The sequence below is a fragment of the Rhineura floridana genome, chromosome 21, assembly GCF_030035675.1.
Source record: "Rhineura floridana isolate rRhiFlo1 chromosome 21, rRhiFlo1.hap2, whole genome shotgun sequence".
Classification (NCBI taxonomy): domain Eukaryota; kingdom Metazoa; phylum Chordata; class Lepidosauria; order Squamata; family Rhineuridae; genus Rhineura; species Rhineura floridana.
In genome coordinates, this window is record NC_084500.1 from 1,952,720 (window position 1) to 1,971,255 (window position 18,536).

The 18,536-nt window shown below is 46.9% G+C and overlaps 1 protein-coding gene across 2 annotated transcripts in view; it reads left to right on the top strand.

Annotated features, from left to right (window-relative positions):
* Positions 1 to 411: 411 nt before the first annotated feature.
* Positions 412 to 18,536, top strand: part of TMEM132E (transmembrane protein 132E) — a 165,749-nt gene continuing 147,624 nt past the window's right edge. The window contains exons 1-2 of one of the 2 annotated variants that reach the window (XM_061605146.1): positions 412 to 708; positions 5,294 to 5,330. The gene's annotated coding sequence lies outside the window, so the exon portion shown is untranslated. The remainder of the gene's footprint in view (positions 709 to 5,293; positions 5,331 to 18,536) is intronic. The other variant, XM_061605145.1, reaches the window with a different exon arrangement.

An 18,536-nucleotide genomic window follows, 5' to 3' on the forward strand; every position in this document is an offset into this window, starting at 1 on the left:
AGGCATCCTGAAAACCTCAGATGGTTCAGAATGCATCTGCCCGTGTCTTGACGGGTAATTGCTGATGCATATCCAAGCCCAGTCTAAAGGGCTGGTTTGTATTGTTTAAAGCAGGAGTGGAAGATCTCTGTCCAGGGGATGAAATGCACCCCCTCCAGGCCTATCTGTCCCCTAGGACCCTCCCCAGGCTGCATGTTCTCAGCCACATCCCACCTGCCTGACCACACACCTCCCTGACCTTACTTTCCACATTCCTTGGGTGTTTTCACCTGGCTGGCATGAGACCTTGGACTCTGATAATGTTTCTTTGGAGAAAGGCAAGGTCTCCTCGGGAGTAGAGGCCTAGCTGAAGGGGGTTGATAGGAGTCAGCTGAGGCTGGGGGTGTGGTTCCAGCAGCTTCAGCTCAAAAACCTCAGTGCTAGGCAGGGAGAGCTGCTGGAATCATAGTAATGTCTATGGAGCAGTATTGTTCTCTGACTGCTGACCCAGAGCCTGACCTGGCACTGCCCTAGACCTGCTCTTTGGTGCTGCCCTGCTTTGCCCAGGGGCCGACTGGACCCCGACCTTGGCCTGCTCTGACCTTGCCTCTTGCTGGCTCTTCCTTGTGGAATCTGGACCCTGGCCTTGGACTGATTTGGTTGTCACCCGCGTTGGTGCTAGCAAACTTCCTCAGGAGCCTAGTGAGGACAGGACCGCTTCAAAACGAGGTAGGGATGCGTGAGAAATTTGATCCAGTTGGCGTTTCAAGCCAAATCTGTTCTGAAACAGTATCAGAACCGAAACATGGCCCTCCTTGGAAAAGTTGCACTCGTTTGAATTTTGCAATGCAGTTTGCCGACCAAACAAGGCTTACAAAAATGTGTACGTTAGGGGAAAGTGCTTTAAAATGACTACATGAGTGAAAATGCAATGCGTTCTCTGATGAGAAATGGCTTGCAAAAATGTGTCTGGTAGTCAAAGCTGCCCCCGAATGGGTTTATTACGAGAAATTTGTACTGAAATGCTGAAGAATGTTCATGAGTGTTTTTTAAGAACACAAACCGCTGCAGAGATGTGGAGCATTGAATTTAAGACTGGAAAAAAATGAGAACTGAGAGAATAGAAGCGGCTATGTTTCCATCCCTTAGGCAAACTACTGGTCCATGTGGAATGGAGTTGGCGGCTGTTGTGGAATGCAAAGAGGGTTGAATGATCCTGTCAAGAGTAATGGACACACACACAAGATATGTGTGCACGCACATTAGGCTACCAGCGCAATCCTCTACATGTCTACTCAGAAGTAAGTCCCCTTGTGTTCAATAAGGCTTACCTCCTTGTAAGCGTGGAGAGGATTGCAACTGCAAACGGCACAATCCTATGGAGATCTACTCAGAATTAAGCCCTCTTGAATTTGATGAGGTTTGCTCCCAGGTAAGTGTGCGCCAGGGATTGCAGTGTAGCTTTTTGTGGTTTGCTGCTTCACAGCTATTTTTGGAGTTAATGGAGTCCCCGATTCAACATTGAAAGCGCTAACAGCTTAATGATTGCGAAAAGAGTCTCAGGAAAGCCCCAGGAGTGGAGAGTCCATCAAGGAATATCTAATGGGTCCTTTGCAGAGCCACAACCTCATATGGCAAAATAATAGACAGCCAGAGAGGAGGTGGTAAAGAGTCGGCCCTCTCCCCACCAACTTTAAAACACAATCGAGGGGAAAATGGGAGTGTTACGAATCTCAGCAAAATGTAATGTACAATAATAGGATTTAGCGGACCAAGTGGCAGTGCAGGATGCAGACATTGTGGATGTGCATTACATGGTCAATTCATTTCCCCCTGCCTATATATGCCTTCACTTGTAACCCTTTTGGACCTCTCCTGTGTGTAGAAATGTGGTGACTAAATGTTACGTGTTAAGGTATGCCACAGAAGTCCAGTAGCTGTATTTTTTAAAAGTGAAACGCTGCCAGAGAAGGGGCTGAGGTTGGGTTTAAAATGGAGATACTGCCATGGGGTGGGATAGGGGTGCTTAATCCCTTCTCTGCTTCTCCGCTCCAAGTGGCTCCGCACAGTTGTTTTTCCTCTGTGGATATTTATGAGTCAAATTTGACATTTGACTGGTTGGTTGAGTGAATTATAAAATTACAGGAACTTGTGTTGCGTGTTAGCTGTCGGATGCCACCAGCTCTTGACTGCTGCATGCCAGTTGTTGGATGAAATCAAGTATAGCTGCTATGAGGATCCTTGCATGTCACAGGCTGAGGCCGGCTGGGAAGTATGGGGTTCATACATCCTACATTCACCATCAAAATGCACAGGAGAGAATTTGAAATGGAAATGGACTGCCTTCAAGTCGATCCTGACATATGGCGACCTTATGAATAGGGTTTTCATGGTATAGGGTTTTCATGGTAAGCAGTATTCAGAGGTGGTTTACCATTGCCTCCCTCTGAGGCTGAGGGGCAGTGACTGGCCCAAGGTCACACTGTGAGCTTCATGGCTATGTGGGGATTCGAACCCTGGTCTCCCAGCTTGTAGTCCAACACCTTAACCACTACACCACACGGAGGTGAATTTGTTTCAGCTCTTCCCCCAACAAAAAGAACCCCATCCCCTTTTAAGCAAAGGAAGCCATGTGGAATGATTGGTTGTATCATTCTACTCAGACCAGACCTATTGAAATCAATGAGCCTAAGTTAATTGTGTCTATTCAATCCAATGGGTCTATGCTGAGTAAGACTAATGTTTCTTTTTAATATGTTCTTAAACCTTTTTTTAAAATGTTTTTAATCTTAGAAGAAGTTTTGAAAGCTTTTTTAAGAAAAGTTTTTGAAGATGTTTTGTTTTAATGTGTTTTAAGGTTTGTTTTTATGATGTTTTAATGTTTTTAGTGCTTTTGTTTGCCACCCTGGGCTCCTGCTGGGAGGAAGGGTGGGATACAAATCTAATAATAATAATAATAATAATAGCCTCCTGCATTTATATCTTGAGTATAAGAACAGTGTGCTGGCTCAGGCCAATTGCCCATATGTTCTCACAGTGGCCAACCATTGAGCGCCAGCGTGGTGTAGTGGTTAGAGTGTTGGACTAGGGCCTGGGAAGGGGCCAGAATTCAAATCCCCACTCTAGCCATGCAGTTCTGAGTGGCCTTGGGCCAGTCACTGCTTCTCAACCTAACCTACCTCACCGAGTTGCTGTGGGGATTCAATAAGGAGGAGCGGAAGCATGTATGCCACCTTGAGCTCTTTGGAGGAAAAGTAGGATATAAATGCTATGATGATGCTTAATAACTGGAATTTATTACTTACCTTTCACACAAAGGGCCCAGGGTGGGTCACAACAACTTCCAACACATGATTAAAAATGGTAAAGAGCAACCTAAACAACAAATAAATAAATGCTGTAAGAGGGAGCCTGCAGACAGGACCGGAGCATAGGTCCTTGTGATTCCCAACAAGCCGGCATTCAGCGGCATGCAGCCTCCAACAGTGGAGGTAGAACATAGCGATCATGGCTAGTAGCCATTGACAGCCTTACTGAGCGAATGGTCTTATGCAAATAAACAACAACTTTTCCTTTTGTTTATTCTGGTGTAAAAGTAATGAGAACCTCTGAGGTTTTTTTGGAAGGTGGATGGATTTGCACTCCTTCCTTCCTGCCTTGAGGCTTTGATGAGCAGAAGGGGAACCCAGTGACCTAGAATATGTGCGCAGGGGAGTGGCCGGGATGGGTGGGGTGGGGCGGAGAGGAGGCAGAAAAAAGGCTGTGTGAAATGGGGGAAGGAAGATAGAGCAGGGGTGTTGATTAGTCTTGTCATGTCAAAGTGCAGAGTTTGGGGCCCAATCCATCAGGCACTTCTTACTTGCAAGTCCCACTGAAAAGTTTTTGTCCCTGTGCATTCATGTATACATAATTATGATGAGTTTTACTTTCTTTTTCTGCCAGAAATTGGCCCTCCAACATTAGCAAGTGGTCAAAGCTATCCATTTCCATTTCTCTTCGTTTTTTTTTCTAGTCTTCAGTTCAGTTTGCCCCATTTCTGCAGCAGTTGGCATTTTTTTGGGTAAAGTCCTCAAGCAAATTCCTCAGGATTTTAGTGTGCATTTCCTCTAATAGACCCCTTTTTAGTATGCAGTTTTGCCCAATGTACACATTTTTGCAAGCAGTTTTCCCTAATATAATGCGCCTTTGTATGCTGTTTTTACCAATATTAGCATTTTTACTCTTGATTCCCCCTAATATATGCATTCATTTTAGCTGTACAATTTTGAGAAGTGAGAGTTTCAAGTGTGTGATAGCTGCGTTTTGGTTCATGTACTGGTTTGGGAAGTGTGGACTGAATCAAACTTTGCCCCATTCCTAAATGAATCAGAATAACAATGACAAATATGAGTTGTAGCCAATGTACTCAGAGTAGACCCACTGAAATTAATGGACATGGCTAACTTAGACCCATTAATTGCAGAAGGTCTACTCTGAGTAGAACTGAGTTGGATACAACCCTATCACCCAAACTGCTGATTTATAATGGTAGGAAGTAACAATCAGGATCTAAATTCTCAAACTGTAGCGTTCAGCTGATTAATCCTGAAGATGAATCCATCAAAAACCTTGGCATCAATTCAAAAGGTGCTCCTAGTTGAGTGGCAGATCTTTTTTTAGACATCAATTATTTTAAAGCCATGATTACAAAAAGAAAGGTTGGCAGGCACTGCGTCCTTCCCCAGAACTTCTAAGGTGTAAGCCCTTAGCCAGTTACAGTGCAGTTCACTTGGCCACAAAGAGATGGTGCTGCAAACTGCAGCCTGACCAAACAGAGCTGGGCTCAAGGCCGGGAGTCGGGGAGCAGGGTTGGCATGCAAAGCACGCAGGGGTGAAGCCCCTAGTGTGTGTGTGTGTGTGTGTTGTTTTAAATAGCGTGTGCGTAAATAGATATGATTTGTTTTTATATATGCAATTGTTCTATGTATGCTCTTACTGTATGTAAATTGCTTCAGAATGCTTCATGGGAAGCACTTCATAAATGAAAGAAATAAATGGGGTTGCATTCAATGGTGCCGCTCAGTTGATGATAAGGCTTCTTTCATGGGAATGAGGTTGGAAACAATTTTCAGCTATTTCCCCCCTCCTCACTATCACCCCCCCCAGTCTGCTCCAGAGAGTCCACCAGCCCTCTGGGGCAGATTTAAGGGGGGGGCTTCAGGGGGAGGGGACCACTGGAAATGGTTTCCCTCCCCATGCTGCTGATGGAAGCCTTGCTGTCAGCTGGGTGCAATCCTTTATTTTCTAGTTTCATTTATGCTTCGCTTTCCATCAGGCACCCATGAGACTGCTGCCGCAGAGTCCCCCCATAGGTGAGTAGGACATACCTCAGTCTATTTTCTATTCTGTGTCAATTCTATGTGCATCATGAGTCCATCCCTTTTCTACATATATGTCCATTTAAAAAAACATTTTATTCTGAAATATTCAAATCATATCTGAATTTACAAGGATCAGATTTCCCTACATAGCAATTGTTGGGATTTGAACCTAGGAACCTGAGATCAGTTTGCACATTTTAGCCCTGGCTGAAAGAGAGAATTGCAGGGTGACCTGCCTGAAGCAGGTGTTGCCCATGAAGTAAGCTATCAGTTCCAATCCCCCACCTCCAATTTCTCATTTTTTCCAACTTTAAATTTAGTTTGCCTCATTTTCGCATCAGTTTGCAATCTTTAAAAAGAAGTCTGCACATTTCTCTGAATAGTACCCATTTGTTTCCCATACAGTTTTGACTATAGGCAATTTCCTCCAAAAATCCTGTATTTTTGTATGCCATTTTCCTGAACCAATGCATCTGGGTGTGCACATCCCCCAATTTACAATGTTTGTAATGCTTATTTGGAGAGGGGGTTGGAGAACTGTGTTCACCGCCCAGATTTGATGTTCACCGCCCAGAGAGCTATTGCTAGTCGGGCGGTATATAAGTTTAATAAATAAATAAATAAATAATAAAATTTTGCACGGTGTGAATTTCAAAGGGTATCCAAGTTTCAGTCTGTGCTTTCATTCTGGGTGTGTGTGTGCAAATTTGGTAAGTTCACGTTAAAATGTGACCCAAACAAATTTCTCCACCCCCATCCCTCCCCCTGACACCTGTATTAAAGTCTGTGGGCCACACTTACTTGGGTGGCCTGAACAACTAAGGCTCTAAGCCAGTGCATGAACTCAATGGGACTTACTTCCAAGTAGACCTCTTTGGGATTGCAGTGTGCATGATCCCGTTGCCCCCCTGCCCAGACCTGCTCTCAGCCACGCAAGAGCCAAGTCTAATACCCTGGAATCAAACTCCAGCTTTGATCCCCTTTCTCAGTTCTGATTCCTTGCCAGGGCTTCCCAGCAATGAATTATTTAATCCCCTTAATGTGCGATGAGAACTTCAGTGCTGTGGCTTGTGCACTTGCTCAGTGGCTCAGGTTCCGCCTTGGCACTGCCCACCCTTGTTAGTAACTGATCTCCATCGAGGAGAATCCTCCAAAGGCCTCTCAGAGCCCAGTGAGCTCAGCGCCACTTCCCTGTGACCTTCCTCAGGACTAGTGTCTTATGTCACTCCTGGGGCCGCAACTCAATTTCACGATACAGTAGGGCAAGGTAAATGGAGACCTCAACTGAGCCCCTGCAGAGCAGCTGCAGCCAGATAGGAATGATGATAATAAAAAATCTTTTCAAAGCTTGTCATGGACGTTATCTCGTTGCCCTTATGGCAACTTGGTAAGGCGGGTGAGGATTTTTCAGAGCTTGGAAAAGTTACTTTTTTGAACTACAACTCCCATCAGCCCAATCCAGTGGCCACGCTGTACCCCCATGTTACAAGTGTGGAAGCCTGGTTCTGAGACTGAAGCATGATTGGAACCCAGACCTTTTGCAAGGCCACTTGCAATGTGTGTTGGTGCTTTTCTCTCAATACCCTGGAGTGCAGAAGAAGTGCCCATCTGCAGGCCAGAGAGGTGGCCCTTTAAGGTCAAAGCCCAAAGGCCCTTTTGAGGAATCTTCCAGGGACTACGTGCCAATGGTGGGCAAAACCAGAGGCCAAAGTGGGCAAACGACAGATGCGAACCGTATCTTCAGTAGTCTGCATTAGAGATACCCAAAAGCCGGAGGTTTCTTCTACATCAGCCTTTCCCAACATTTGTTGCACCCCCAGATGTTGCTGGACTGCAGTTTTATCATCATCATCATAAACTTATTTATACCCCGTCTTTCAACCAAAGACCCTCAAGGCGGCTTACAAAGAAAAATAAACACAAGTATAAAAAAAATCAATGAAAGCAATACAATTTACAAAAATTAAACTAAATAACAAATAACATTATTAAGAAGAAGAAAAAAGTCCAGGAAAGAAACTCAGACATCATTCCTGTCCATTGGCCGTGTTGGTTGCAGCTGATGAAAGTTGGATTCCAGCAACATTTGGGGACCCAAAGGTCGGGAAAGGCTGTGCTACATTCCCCCCTCCACCCCCAATATCTCTATGCCGCCCTGGGCTCCTACTGGGAGGAGGGGCAGGATATATATAAACGTAAAAATATAAATATATATGCGAGCAAGCAAGAGGCATTGCCACAGTTCAAAGGTATTATTTGATTTATATCCCACCCTTCCTCCCAGTAGGAGCCCAGGGTGGCAAACAAAAGCACTAAAAACACTATAACATCATAAAAACAGACTTTAAAATATATTAAAATAAAACATCTTTAAAAACATCTTTTTAAAAAAAAAGCTTTAAAAACTTTTTTTAAAAGGCTTAAAAACATATTAAAAAGCAATTCCAACACAGGCTGGGATAAGGTCTCTACTTAAAAGGCTTGTTGAAAGAAGGTATTTCTTCAATAGGTGCCGAAAAGATAACAGAGATGGCGGCTGTCTAATATTTAAGGGGAGGGAATTCCACAGGGTAGGTACTGCCACACTAAAGGTCTGTTTCCTACATTGTGCAGAATGGACTTCCTGAAGAGATGACATCTGCAGGAGGCCCTCACCTGCAGAGCGCAGTGATGGACTGGGTATATAAGGGGTAAGACGGTCTTTCAGGTATCCTGGTCCCAAGCTGTATAGGGCTTTGTACACCAAAGCTAGAACCTTGAACTTGGCCCGGTAGCAAATGGGCAACCAGTGCAATTCCCAGCCAGTACATCCCAGCCAGGCAAATGCACTCAGAGGGGGCATGAAATGGGGTCAGTGGAAGGCATAACTTGGGCAGAGTCTGAGGGCTGGGTAAAGAAGCCCAGAGGTTCCCTGCCTCTGGCCTCTGGCCCGCTTGCTGCTTTGTGAGATTTCTGGTCAAATGAGAAATGTAGACAAAGTTCTCTCAGTCTACATTATGCAGCCACGTCTCAGGCCCTGGAGATTTAAGCTGCCATTTCAGGGTTCCATAACACTTTTTGTTTGGAACGTAGGAGGTGCTATGGCAACCCTGGCGTTTTCCAAACTGAACTCTCTCTTCCTCCAATCTGTGCCAAAAACAAGCGAGAGAGAGACCCACCTCTTCCCAGAATTGAACTCAAACGAAGCTCTGCGCCCCAGCCAAAGGGATTGCGGCGCTTCCCAAATGGCCCCCTCTCCCTGCAACGGTCTCGTCTCTGCCAAGTTTGCTTTCAGCGTCTCCCACCTCAACAAGGCCGGGAACTGCCTCTCCACCCAGTGTGCCTCTGGCACCTTCCATTATGCTTGCGAGCGCTTTCCCATTTAATAAGCAGTTTAATATCTTAATAAACTTTTATTGAATGCATTAAAGGGAGAAGCTGAGGAGCACTCTGTCTGCAGCTCGCCCTTTGGCGAAGGCCTCCTCGGCGAGAGTGCTCCCTAATTGGTCCAGGGTTATCATTTATTCAAGCCAGGCGCTGCTTGCCCAGGGAAGAGCAGACCGAGGCGTGCAGGAGGCATCCCGCTGCGTCCTGTTGAACCGGGAGGCCTCCCTTGCAGAACTGGGCTTGTTCATTGCATCTAGGGCCATTCCAGAGATAACCAGCTGGGCTCCCAAAAAGTAAGGGATCTAACCCCTTCCTGGCGGGACCCGGGATGACCACACTCCTGATAGGCAGAGTGAAACAACAGATGTTGTCGGGGGCAGCTGTAGCCACACCCATCCATTTCTCCTAAACACTCTGGTTGTGCCCTTCTGTTGGAGGGAAGATCTATGCGTGCCATGGGGCTTTTCCTCCACCCCCCTCCAGCTAGCCTACTGCCATTTGGTGCGGTGCAGGACACTCTCCTGTTGACAGTGTTGAAATAAGATTCAGCTTCCAGTCTGGTCTGCTTTTGCAAACAGGGGTGCCATCCTGTCCTTTACCTCATGTGGCTGAGTGTCCCGTATGGGGGAAATCAATGTAAATTGCTGGATCCTGACAACCCTCCCCTCTGGGACCACCACACCGGAAGATGTGTCGCTTGGGGAGTGTGCCAAATTTAGGAACCTGACACCCCATTGGCTAGTAAACTCCAGCCCCCCTACAGTAGAGGCAGGCAACCTGTGGTCCTCCTGAAGTTGCTAGACCACATCTCCCATAGCCCCTGATCATTGGCCATTGTGGCTGAGTCTGATGGGTGTCAGAGCCCAACAACGTCTGGAGGGCCACAGATATTCTCCACTCCTGCTCTAGTGGCACTCTTGGGATGCCTGGAACAGTCTGTGATGAGCCAGGGTTGAAGCCAAAGTCCAGGCTAGTTTGTGTCTGCTATTGCTGACTTTGACACAGGAGAACCAATGCATCCTTCAGATCTGGGTCCTGCAAATACGCCAAGAGAGGAAGCTATAAAATGTCTCACTTACTGCCTGGCTGTTGCTGGCGCAACATCTTCTGCGTAGCTCCTGGGTCAGTCACTGTCTGTCAGCCTAATCTATTATTGTGGGTTATTGTGGGGATAAACATGGGGGGATCATACACACTGCCGTAAGCGCATTGGCAGAAAGGCAGGATGTAACCCTAATAATGAATTTGAAAGAATTGAGAACATGAAGTCTTCAACCTCTGAGCCTTGCTTGGGAAGGGAAACTACATCTTGCTGCTCACTAATTTTTTGTTTATTTTTGTGTTGTTTAGATCCATTAGTGTAGCAAGTAGCTCAGTGGTAGCAAGCAGAAGTAAACAGCATGCTCTCCCATTCTGGGGAATTGATTTTGGAGCTGAGAAGCAGTAGGGCGCAGCGCAGAGAAAACATCTGCGGATCAATAAAGGAAAGGAAGGCAGGTAAATCCACTCCTCTCCAGATTCAGGGTCTTTCCAGCTGTTTTGCACACTAAATGTGCCGTTTTTGCCGGCCGGCAGCTAGGTGACTATGAGGAGCCCAGAATATTGTCACAGTGCACATCTGGTGAGCCTCACTTGACAGGAGGGAGCAAGAACTGATCTGTCCTGTTGAATTGGGCCCTGCTGATCCCCTGAAGGGGCAGCTATCAAATTACTCACTTGCTAGTGCAACATCTCCTTCCACTCAGCGCCTGGTCTTGTGCTGGACAGCTCCCCTGCTGCTTCAGCAACACTTCCCCACAGCCCTGCTCTTTGCCCTGCTGGACAGCTCCCCATCCTGATGTGCAGTCGAAGATGAGCATGGATTGAAAAGTAGGCTATTTCTTTCAATATGTAAAGGATGGTCCCATCACCTCCTCCCCTTCATTCCATTGTGCCATATTTTGAGGAGTGGGTTAGGGGTAGGGCGCATGAGTGAGAATCGGCAGATCCAGCATTTGCTAAAGGGGAGAAGGCTTGATGTCTCCAGAGGAGGAACCTGGTTGATCTGAGAGGCACAGAAGTTTAATTCAGGGGCAAAAAGCAAGTGACGTGAAGAGAGGTGCTGTACCTCAGTGGCAGAGCACCTGATTTGCATGCAAAAGGTCTCTGGTTCAATCCCTGGCGTTTCCAGGTCGGCCTAAGAGAGCCTCCTACCCTCTGCCAGTCAGTGTAGGCAATACTGAGTTAGATGGACCAAGAACCTGACTCCGTATAAGGCAGTTTCCTCTGACAAAATTGCAGGTGAGGTAGACTCTTTGCATGGGAAAGGGAGAGGAACCTTCCATTATGGTTTTCAGCAGCAAGTCCTAGCCTGGGGACCTCTCAGGTGCTGTGGAGGCTGGTGCCTTAGGGAAATGGGTTTCTACCCTCTACCAGCCCACACTTGCCTGCCTTCTTACTTACAATCAGTTCAAGGGGTGACCCTGGCTGTTGGTGTTATGACCTCTGAATCTGGCTGTGATTGAGACATGGAGTCGGAGGCTGCAGGGGCACCAGGGGAGGTGGTGGGTCAGGTTCAGGGCTCAGGGCTGACTGCTGAAGATAGGGAGACCCTTGCCCCCTGAGTCTCTTGGGCAGAAGGACCTCCCAGACTGCCAGGGTCTCTGGGGCCGGAGCTCAGACCCCTTACGGGCACCTTCCCCTGAGTCGGAAGAGCCAGCTGGTTTCCTCTGAGCATCACCACTCCGGTGGCACAGTGAGAGCAATAGGAGGAATGCCATAGAATGGAGGAGGAGTGCCTATCTTCAAGCTAGAGGGCTGGCCCGTTAAAGCTCTAAAGTTCCCTACAACGGGGTGGAGCCTGGAGGAGGTTGTCTGTAGACCAGTGTTCCCCAAACTTTTTTGTTTGTTTGTTGCTGGACTACAACTCCCATCAGCCCCAGCTAGCATGGCCAATGGTCAGGAATTATGGGAACTGTAGACTAGCAAAAAAAAAAAAGTTTGGGAAACACTGCTGTAGACAGAGGCTTCAAAGGCCTTGATCTGCTCCCAACCTTGGTTGAAGCAAGTTGCTCACTTGGAGCTATCCATGGTCCTGGTAGTCCTGTCCACCACTTGGAGCTATCCATGGTCCTGGTAGACCTATACATCACTTAGCAGTATTCATGGCCCAGCAACCCTTGCCTCTCCTCTTTCTCCACGGGGAATCTGACATTGTTCAGCAGATGATGGTCAGCTTCCTCTCAGTGTTCCCCTTGCAGAACTCTGCAGGGAGGAGGAGGATGGGGAGAAAAAGTCGAATTAGTTGGCTCCACGTGTCATTGGCTCTGGCCTCGCCTATTGTTGGGCCTCCCTGCCTTCCGCTCTACCAGTCCCAATGGACCCCAGCTGCCACTACTGGCCATCTTGAAAATAAATGATCAACATGCCCCAATGCAAATGGAAATGAACAGTTCCTGTTGTAGTAAGAACAGGTTGCAGAGAGATGGATGGGGGTGGGCCAGGGCTGTATGACATTGATTATGGCTCTTTGCCCCCGCTGTAATCCCAACACCCACGGCTCTTTTCTCCTTCTGTCTTGCATTCCCTCCCCAGTGACAGATCAGTAACCAAGCAGGGGGCTGCTGTGTCTTGAAGCCTGGGGGAGAGAATCAGCATCATCCTGTGGATGCCAGAAGAGTCATGTGATTAGCTCTCCTTTCTAACTGTGCAGGGCCTGGAGGGTTCTTCCTAGCGGGTAGGGATAGGATCTGTTGGACAGTGCCGTTTCAAAAGCATTCTGTCAATCTAATGGGCTGGTATCGATTCGAGCTCTGTCTGAAAGCCGCTGCTTTTGCAGACCCGTCTATTTTCCTCTCCCTCGGAAATAATATTGATATTAATATTGTTATTTTTAAAGGAAATATTTGTATTTTTAAAGGAAATGTTGATAAATTGAAGGAAATACTGTATCCATTTAAAAAAAACCCCAATACTAATATCAACATTTTAGATGCAGCAATGTTTTAGAATTTCCCAAAACAGCCGTAGGAAATTGCTACAAAAAGATCCAATCTGCAACGATAGCAAATAAGGACATTAATGGAAAATTTGGTAGCAAACCCAAGTTGGGCAGAATTCCAGCACATCCCTACTAGCGGGTGGACCCTGACAACTGTTGGGGGTAGGTCTTGTGTGTGTGGTCTGAGTAGAGAAAGACCACCACATGTTGATTTTAAATTGGGGTGGCTGGGGAGCTCCGGCCCAGGGTCCAGATTCAGGCCTCTTTATCCAGCTTTCCAAACTTTCCCTGGGTCACACCCCTCCCTGGCCCTGAGTGTTTGTGCCTGGCTGGGATGTGATAATTCTCCTTGCTTGCTTGGATGGATGGAGGAGAGAGAGGGGCGAGTGTGCAGCCTACGGTGCAAGGCTGAAATCTACATCCGTGGCGCCACCCAGTTTTGCTCTGGCCTGGCCCACCACTGACACGTGACCCTTGGAAATTTGCCCAGAAGGGAATGAAGCCCCAGTGCGGAAGAGGGTTCCCCACCCCTGATTTAAATTAACAAAGCCTGGGTTGGTCGCCTGAGGTTCCTAGCTGAATCATAACATGTTGTTTCATGAAGATAGGACAGCGCGAAAGCTATCCCAAAGGTCCGCTTCCTATGTTGTGCGGAGCGTACCTCCAGATGAGGTGGCATTTGCGGGAGGCCCTCGCAGCGCTCTGCAGGTGAGGGCCTCCTGCAGATTAAAAGACTTGTGGGAGGTGCAGAGCAGGGCCAGGGAGGGGTGTGGCATGGGGAGACTGCCAAGGGCCAGACAGGGAGGACAGGGATTCATGGAATAAGATCAGGGACTTGCTGGTTTTCGATTAATATATTGGTTTTTAACATGGAGCTGTGTCGCTTCCCTGCTCTTGCTGTCAACTTTATAATACTTACAGGTACCGTTTTCCAGAACGTAGCGGGTCACTTTTATTCTGCAGACAAGTTTTTAGGTCCCTCTTCCATAGGGGTTGTTACTGTTGGTGTCTTGTGTTTGTTAAAAATGACATTTTTTTAAAAAAAACAAGACAAACTGCAAAACCCTCTCCTCTTTACTTTCTCACCGCTGACCATTTTATTGCTTTTTATATCTTCGTACCTCTCAGAGTCTGTATCTGTCAGCTCTGCTGGGTGTTTTTATTTTATTTTATTATGAGCTTGCAGAATGGCCCGCGGCTGATGTATATTGAACACAGGGCAGGGCATGGTCTCCAGATTGCAGCTTCTCGTCCCCCTTCCCCTTTGTATTTGGCTCTGAGCTCCAGTAGCGACTTAGAGAACAGGGGCTTGCAGGATTCAAACCTAACAATTTGCTCCATTATGCCAGGCCCAAAGTTAAGTGGAGCAACAGATGTAAATGTGACCTTTGTTCTGTGGGCTAGTTTCTAACACACTCCACACGCACTCCTCTCCTCCATCACAGCCAGCAAGAGGTATGATCAGAGTTCAAGGACACATTGCAAAAGAGGGCCAGTGAGGGGTGTGGTCTGGGTTGAGTTCCAAGGGCCAGATAGAGGCCGCATTTGGCCTCCAGGCCTGTGTTCACTCTCCTTGCTCTACAGGAACAGATAGTCCTCTCTAATTGGGTTGATCCCGTTCAACAGAACATTTGGAAGCAGATCTGCCCAATGCATTAAAAGCTTTCAATAGCAGAAGGCAAGAGAGAGGTGGAAAACTACTTAACGACATTGACAGCCCTGGGCTGGCCGCAAACTCAACCACAAGAGACTGGCTTTCTTTGTGATGGGGGTGTGGGGCAGGAGAGACGTGTTTCTGATGGAAGCCTGTGGCTTTTCCGGGAAGATGCAAAAGCTGCGTCGTCCTCCCCTGTGAGCTGCCAGCCCCTCGCCAATGAACACGGGGAGATCTCACCCATTTCTGTAGCTCCGGTTCATTTGTGCAGGGCATGTGTGGCAGACCATCTGGGGGGCTCATTTCCTCTGTTAGGGAAAAAGGGGGTGGTGGAAGGAAAAATTAGTATTGACTTCTTTATTTATAAATATACAATTGTATGCCGTTATTTCATTTAAAAGCATCAAAGCGCTTTACAACAAGTAAAAAAAAAAAGTATGGTAAAAAAATTAAGAAATACAGTAAAAACAGAGGTCAACTATTGCAAAAAAGACATCGTCTTAACCACCTGCATCAGCCTGGCAGAACAGAAAGGTTTTCAGCAGGTGGTTAAAAGTTAAATGAGGAGGTGCCTCTGTGGGCAGAGCATCCCAGAGACCTGGGCCTGTGACTCTGGAGGCTCGATTTTGGGTCGGTGTTGAATGAGCCTCGCCAATTCAGGAGACGATCAAAGTGGCTCCTGCAGAGGATCTCAGCGATCGAGCTGGGATATAAGGGTTGAGGTGGTCCCTTGTGAGAACTCCAGATCTTTGATAATGTCTATTTTTGCCCTGACTCCGTTCGTTCGTTGTTAATTCCTTTCTTCTAGTGCAGGGGTGGAGCACTTGTGGTCCTCTGGATGTTACTGGACTCCACCTCCATCATCCCTGCCCATACTTTTGCTGGCTGGGGCTGATGGGATTTAGAGTAGAGCAACATCTGGAGGGTCAGATGTGTTCCTCATCCCTGTTCTAGTGTGTTTCTGATCAGGTCTACTTTCTGAAAAGTCTTTTGGCTTTCATCACCATCATCTGTTTATATACCACTTTCCCACGAAATTGTGCTTAAAGTGGTGCACAACATATTATTTTAGGTTTGGGGGTTGGCATGGATGATGTACCCTCCAAGCCTGTGATTCTGTGGCCCCAAGGTTGGAATTTGTAAAGAAGGAATCTTCTGAACTGGTCAAGCCAGTTCCTTTGTTAGGATTGAGGGGTTGTCATGGATGATGTCTTTGGGTCCCCACCAAGCCTGTGATTCCGTAGCGTTAAGGTTGGGATTTGTAAGAAGGAATCTACTGAAATGGTCAAGCCAGTTCATTTGTTAAGATAAGGGATCTGGCCGACTCTGTCAAGTGCCCTCATTAACATGCCTAAAGATGTGTTCAAGAGCAGACGTGTTGCCATAGGAACAACTGACCAATGATGCTCCTTCAGCAGAGGGTAGGCTACTCCATCCTAAGCCCCAGAGCTAGTTTTTTTTCTGTTTAGTCTGGTCTGGAAAGAGGCAGAGGTTTGACTTGCTCTCTGTGCTGAATCCCACTCTATGGCTCTGGGGAGACTCCCAAGAAACCTAAGAGTAAAGCAAAATTGTTGGAGCATTAATGCTGATGATCCCTTTACATCTTACGCTGAGATTGTATATATGTATAAATAAAGCCATATATCCTAAAGGTGCCACAGTCTCCGTTGATCTTCATTCTAAGGAAACTGAACTCCGGGGAGATGCTTGAACTCCTAGAAGTCTCTCCCTGCTGGCAGACTGGGGTGCGTGCAACAGTATCAAGGAAGGCAGGGCCGGTGCCAGAGGGCGGTCAGGTTGGGCCCTGGCCGAGGGCTTCTGCAGCCCAGAGGGGGCCCTCCTTAGGGTGGGAAGGTGGTACTCCTGTTTCCTGATCCATGGCAGCATCGGGTCCTGCAACCTGACCCTGCTGTGGATTGTGGAGAGGGATCTCCCAGGCACCCCCCAATACAGACAGCATGGACTTCAATAAGCCTGCCCGCCCCACCTACCTCTCCTGTCCTGTAGTGCATGCCTGCTATCGACGGAGGTGGTGGCAGGGGTTTCCCTAAGGGACTGACGCTCCTGATGCCATCTTGATTGACGGCAGGCATGAACGCTGCGCGTGCACATCATTCGCACGACACGAAAAGTGGATGGGGAACATGGGTAGGCTTATTAGCCCTGTGGCCATTGTATGGGGGTGTTGGGCTATGAAGCCACTGGCCCAGGGCAGGCTGGCGGCCAAGGGCCCAGTCCTGCCTGTTGCCGGCCCTGTAGGAAGGGAAGGGATGGTGTGTTTCTGGAAGGAGATTCAGCTGGGTGTTCCCCCCTCGCTCCCGCCTATATTTGGGAGCAGGCACAGAAAGTCACATAAAAACACCCAATGTTCATGCAACGGCAACTCCAACTGCCGGCTAGAAGCCTTTTGACAAGGAGATGTAGCCTGAAGAGATTTCGTTGAGTTGCCAACGGGGCTGTTTTATGGAGTTAATTCTATTATTGTATGATTTTTTATCCGCTGTGTTTTTTTTAATTTTTATTTTTTAAAAGATCGTATCTCGTTCTCCTATTAGTAACATTGCTTTAAATGTCTACTTTACGTTTGGCCTTTATCTGTAATGTTTTAGTTTGATGTTTCACTTTAAAATTTAGGTTGTAAACTGCTTTGAGATTTTTTTCTTAGGTTTTTGTAGCAGCGATTTAAATAGATAAATATCAAATGAAGAAGAAGAACAATTCAAAAAACATATTAGGGACCAAAGAACATCAGAAGAGCCTGCTTGGTCAGGCCAGTGGTCCATCTAGTCCAGCATCCTGTTCTCACAGTGGCCAAGCAGAGGCCCCCATGGGAAGCCCACAAACAGGACCTGAGCACAAGAGCACTCTTTCCTCCTGCGATTTCCAGCTACTGGTATTTGGAAGCATACCGCCTCCGACTGTGGAAGCAGAGCATAGCCATTGTGGCTAGTAGCCTTTAATACCATTATTCTCCATGTTTTTGATGCTCCTAACATTGATGTGAGGCCTGCACTCACAGATGTGGCTGGTTTTGGGATTATTCTCTCCTCCTATATATCTCTTGGCCAAGTTTATTCCATACTTCATTTCCTAGACCTGTCTGTCAGTTTTGCCCTTTCGTTGGGGCATGGCGTCAATAGTAGCCAGAGGCTATTCTCCTTGACTCAGCTTTCTGTGACATCAGGGTAGCTCAGCCAATTACAGGCGGAGCAGGCTTCAATGCTACTACCACACCTTCCTCAGGGCATTAAATATAGATCACTCTCTTGATCTCTTTCTTTTCTTCTTGTTTTCAGTCTGTATCCCTTAATTTTTAACTGTGTCACAGAATCATAGAATAGTAGAGTCAGAAGGGGCCTATAAGGTCATCGAGTCCAACCCCCTGCTCATTGCAGGAATTCAGTTTTGCTACTTTGATTAGTTGGATACTAATCAGATCCAACTTGGTTTTTCTTTCCTTTTCACGTGTTCTGGGATATTTGATTCAGCATGAGATATCTTAATTTTTAAGGAAGGCGCTTCAGAGAACCAGTGTGGTGTAGTGGTTAGAGTGTTGTACTACGACCTGGGAGACCAGGATTCGAATCCCCACACAGCCACGAAGCTCACTGGGTAACCTTGGGCCAGTCACTGCCTCTCAGCCTCAGAGGAAGGCAATGGTAACCCCCCTTGGAATACCGCTGACCATGAAAACCCTATTGGTAGGGTCGCCATAAGCTGGAATTGACTTGAAGGCAGTCCATTTCCATTTTTTTTCAGAAGGAAATTTGAGATGGGGTGTGAGTGTGTGAAGGCAATTCAAATTAACTGGATTTTTTTTTAAAAAAGAGCTGTAAAATAATGGACAACAACCAGCATCTGATAGCATTGATTCTCTCTGCAGGTTTGTTGATCAGAGAAATCTTCCTCGTCCATCGAGATGGGAGATAAATTTGACTCAGTTTGCATTTCAAACCGAATCTATCAAATTTGCACTTTCAGAAACAACGTGAGAACCGCAACCCAGCCATCCTTCAAAGTTCGCACTTGAGTTTTGCAATGCAGTTTGCCAACCAAACCGTGTTTACAGAAATGCATATGTCAGGGGAAACTGTGCATAAAGTGAATATGTGAGTGAAAATAACATGCAAAAGTGCATCATATGCAGCCCTGGGCACTTGCTGGGAGGAAGGGCTGGATATAAATCAAATAATAAATA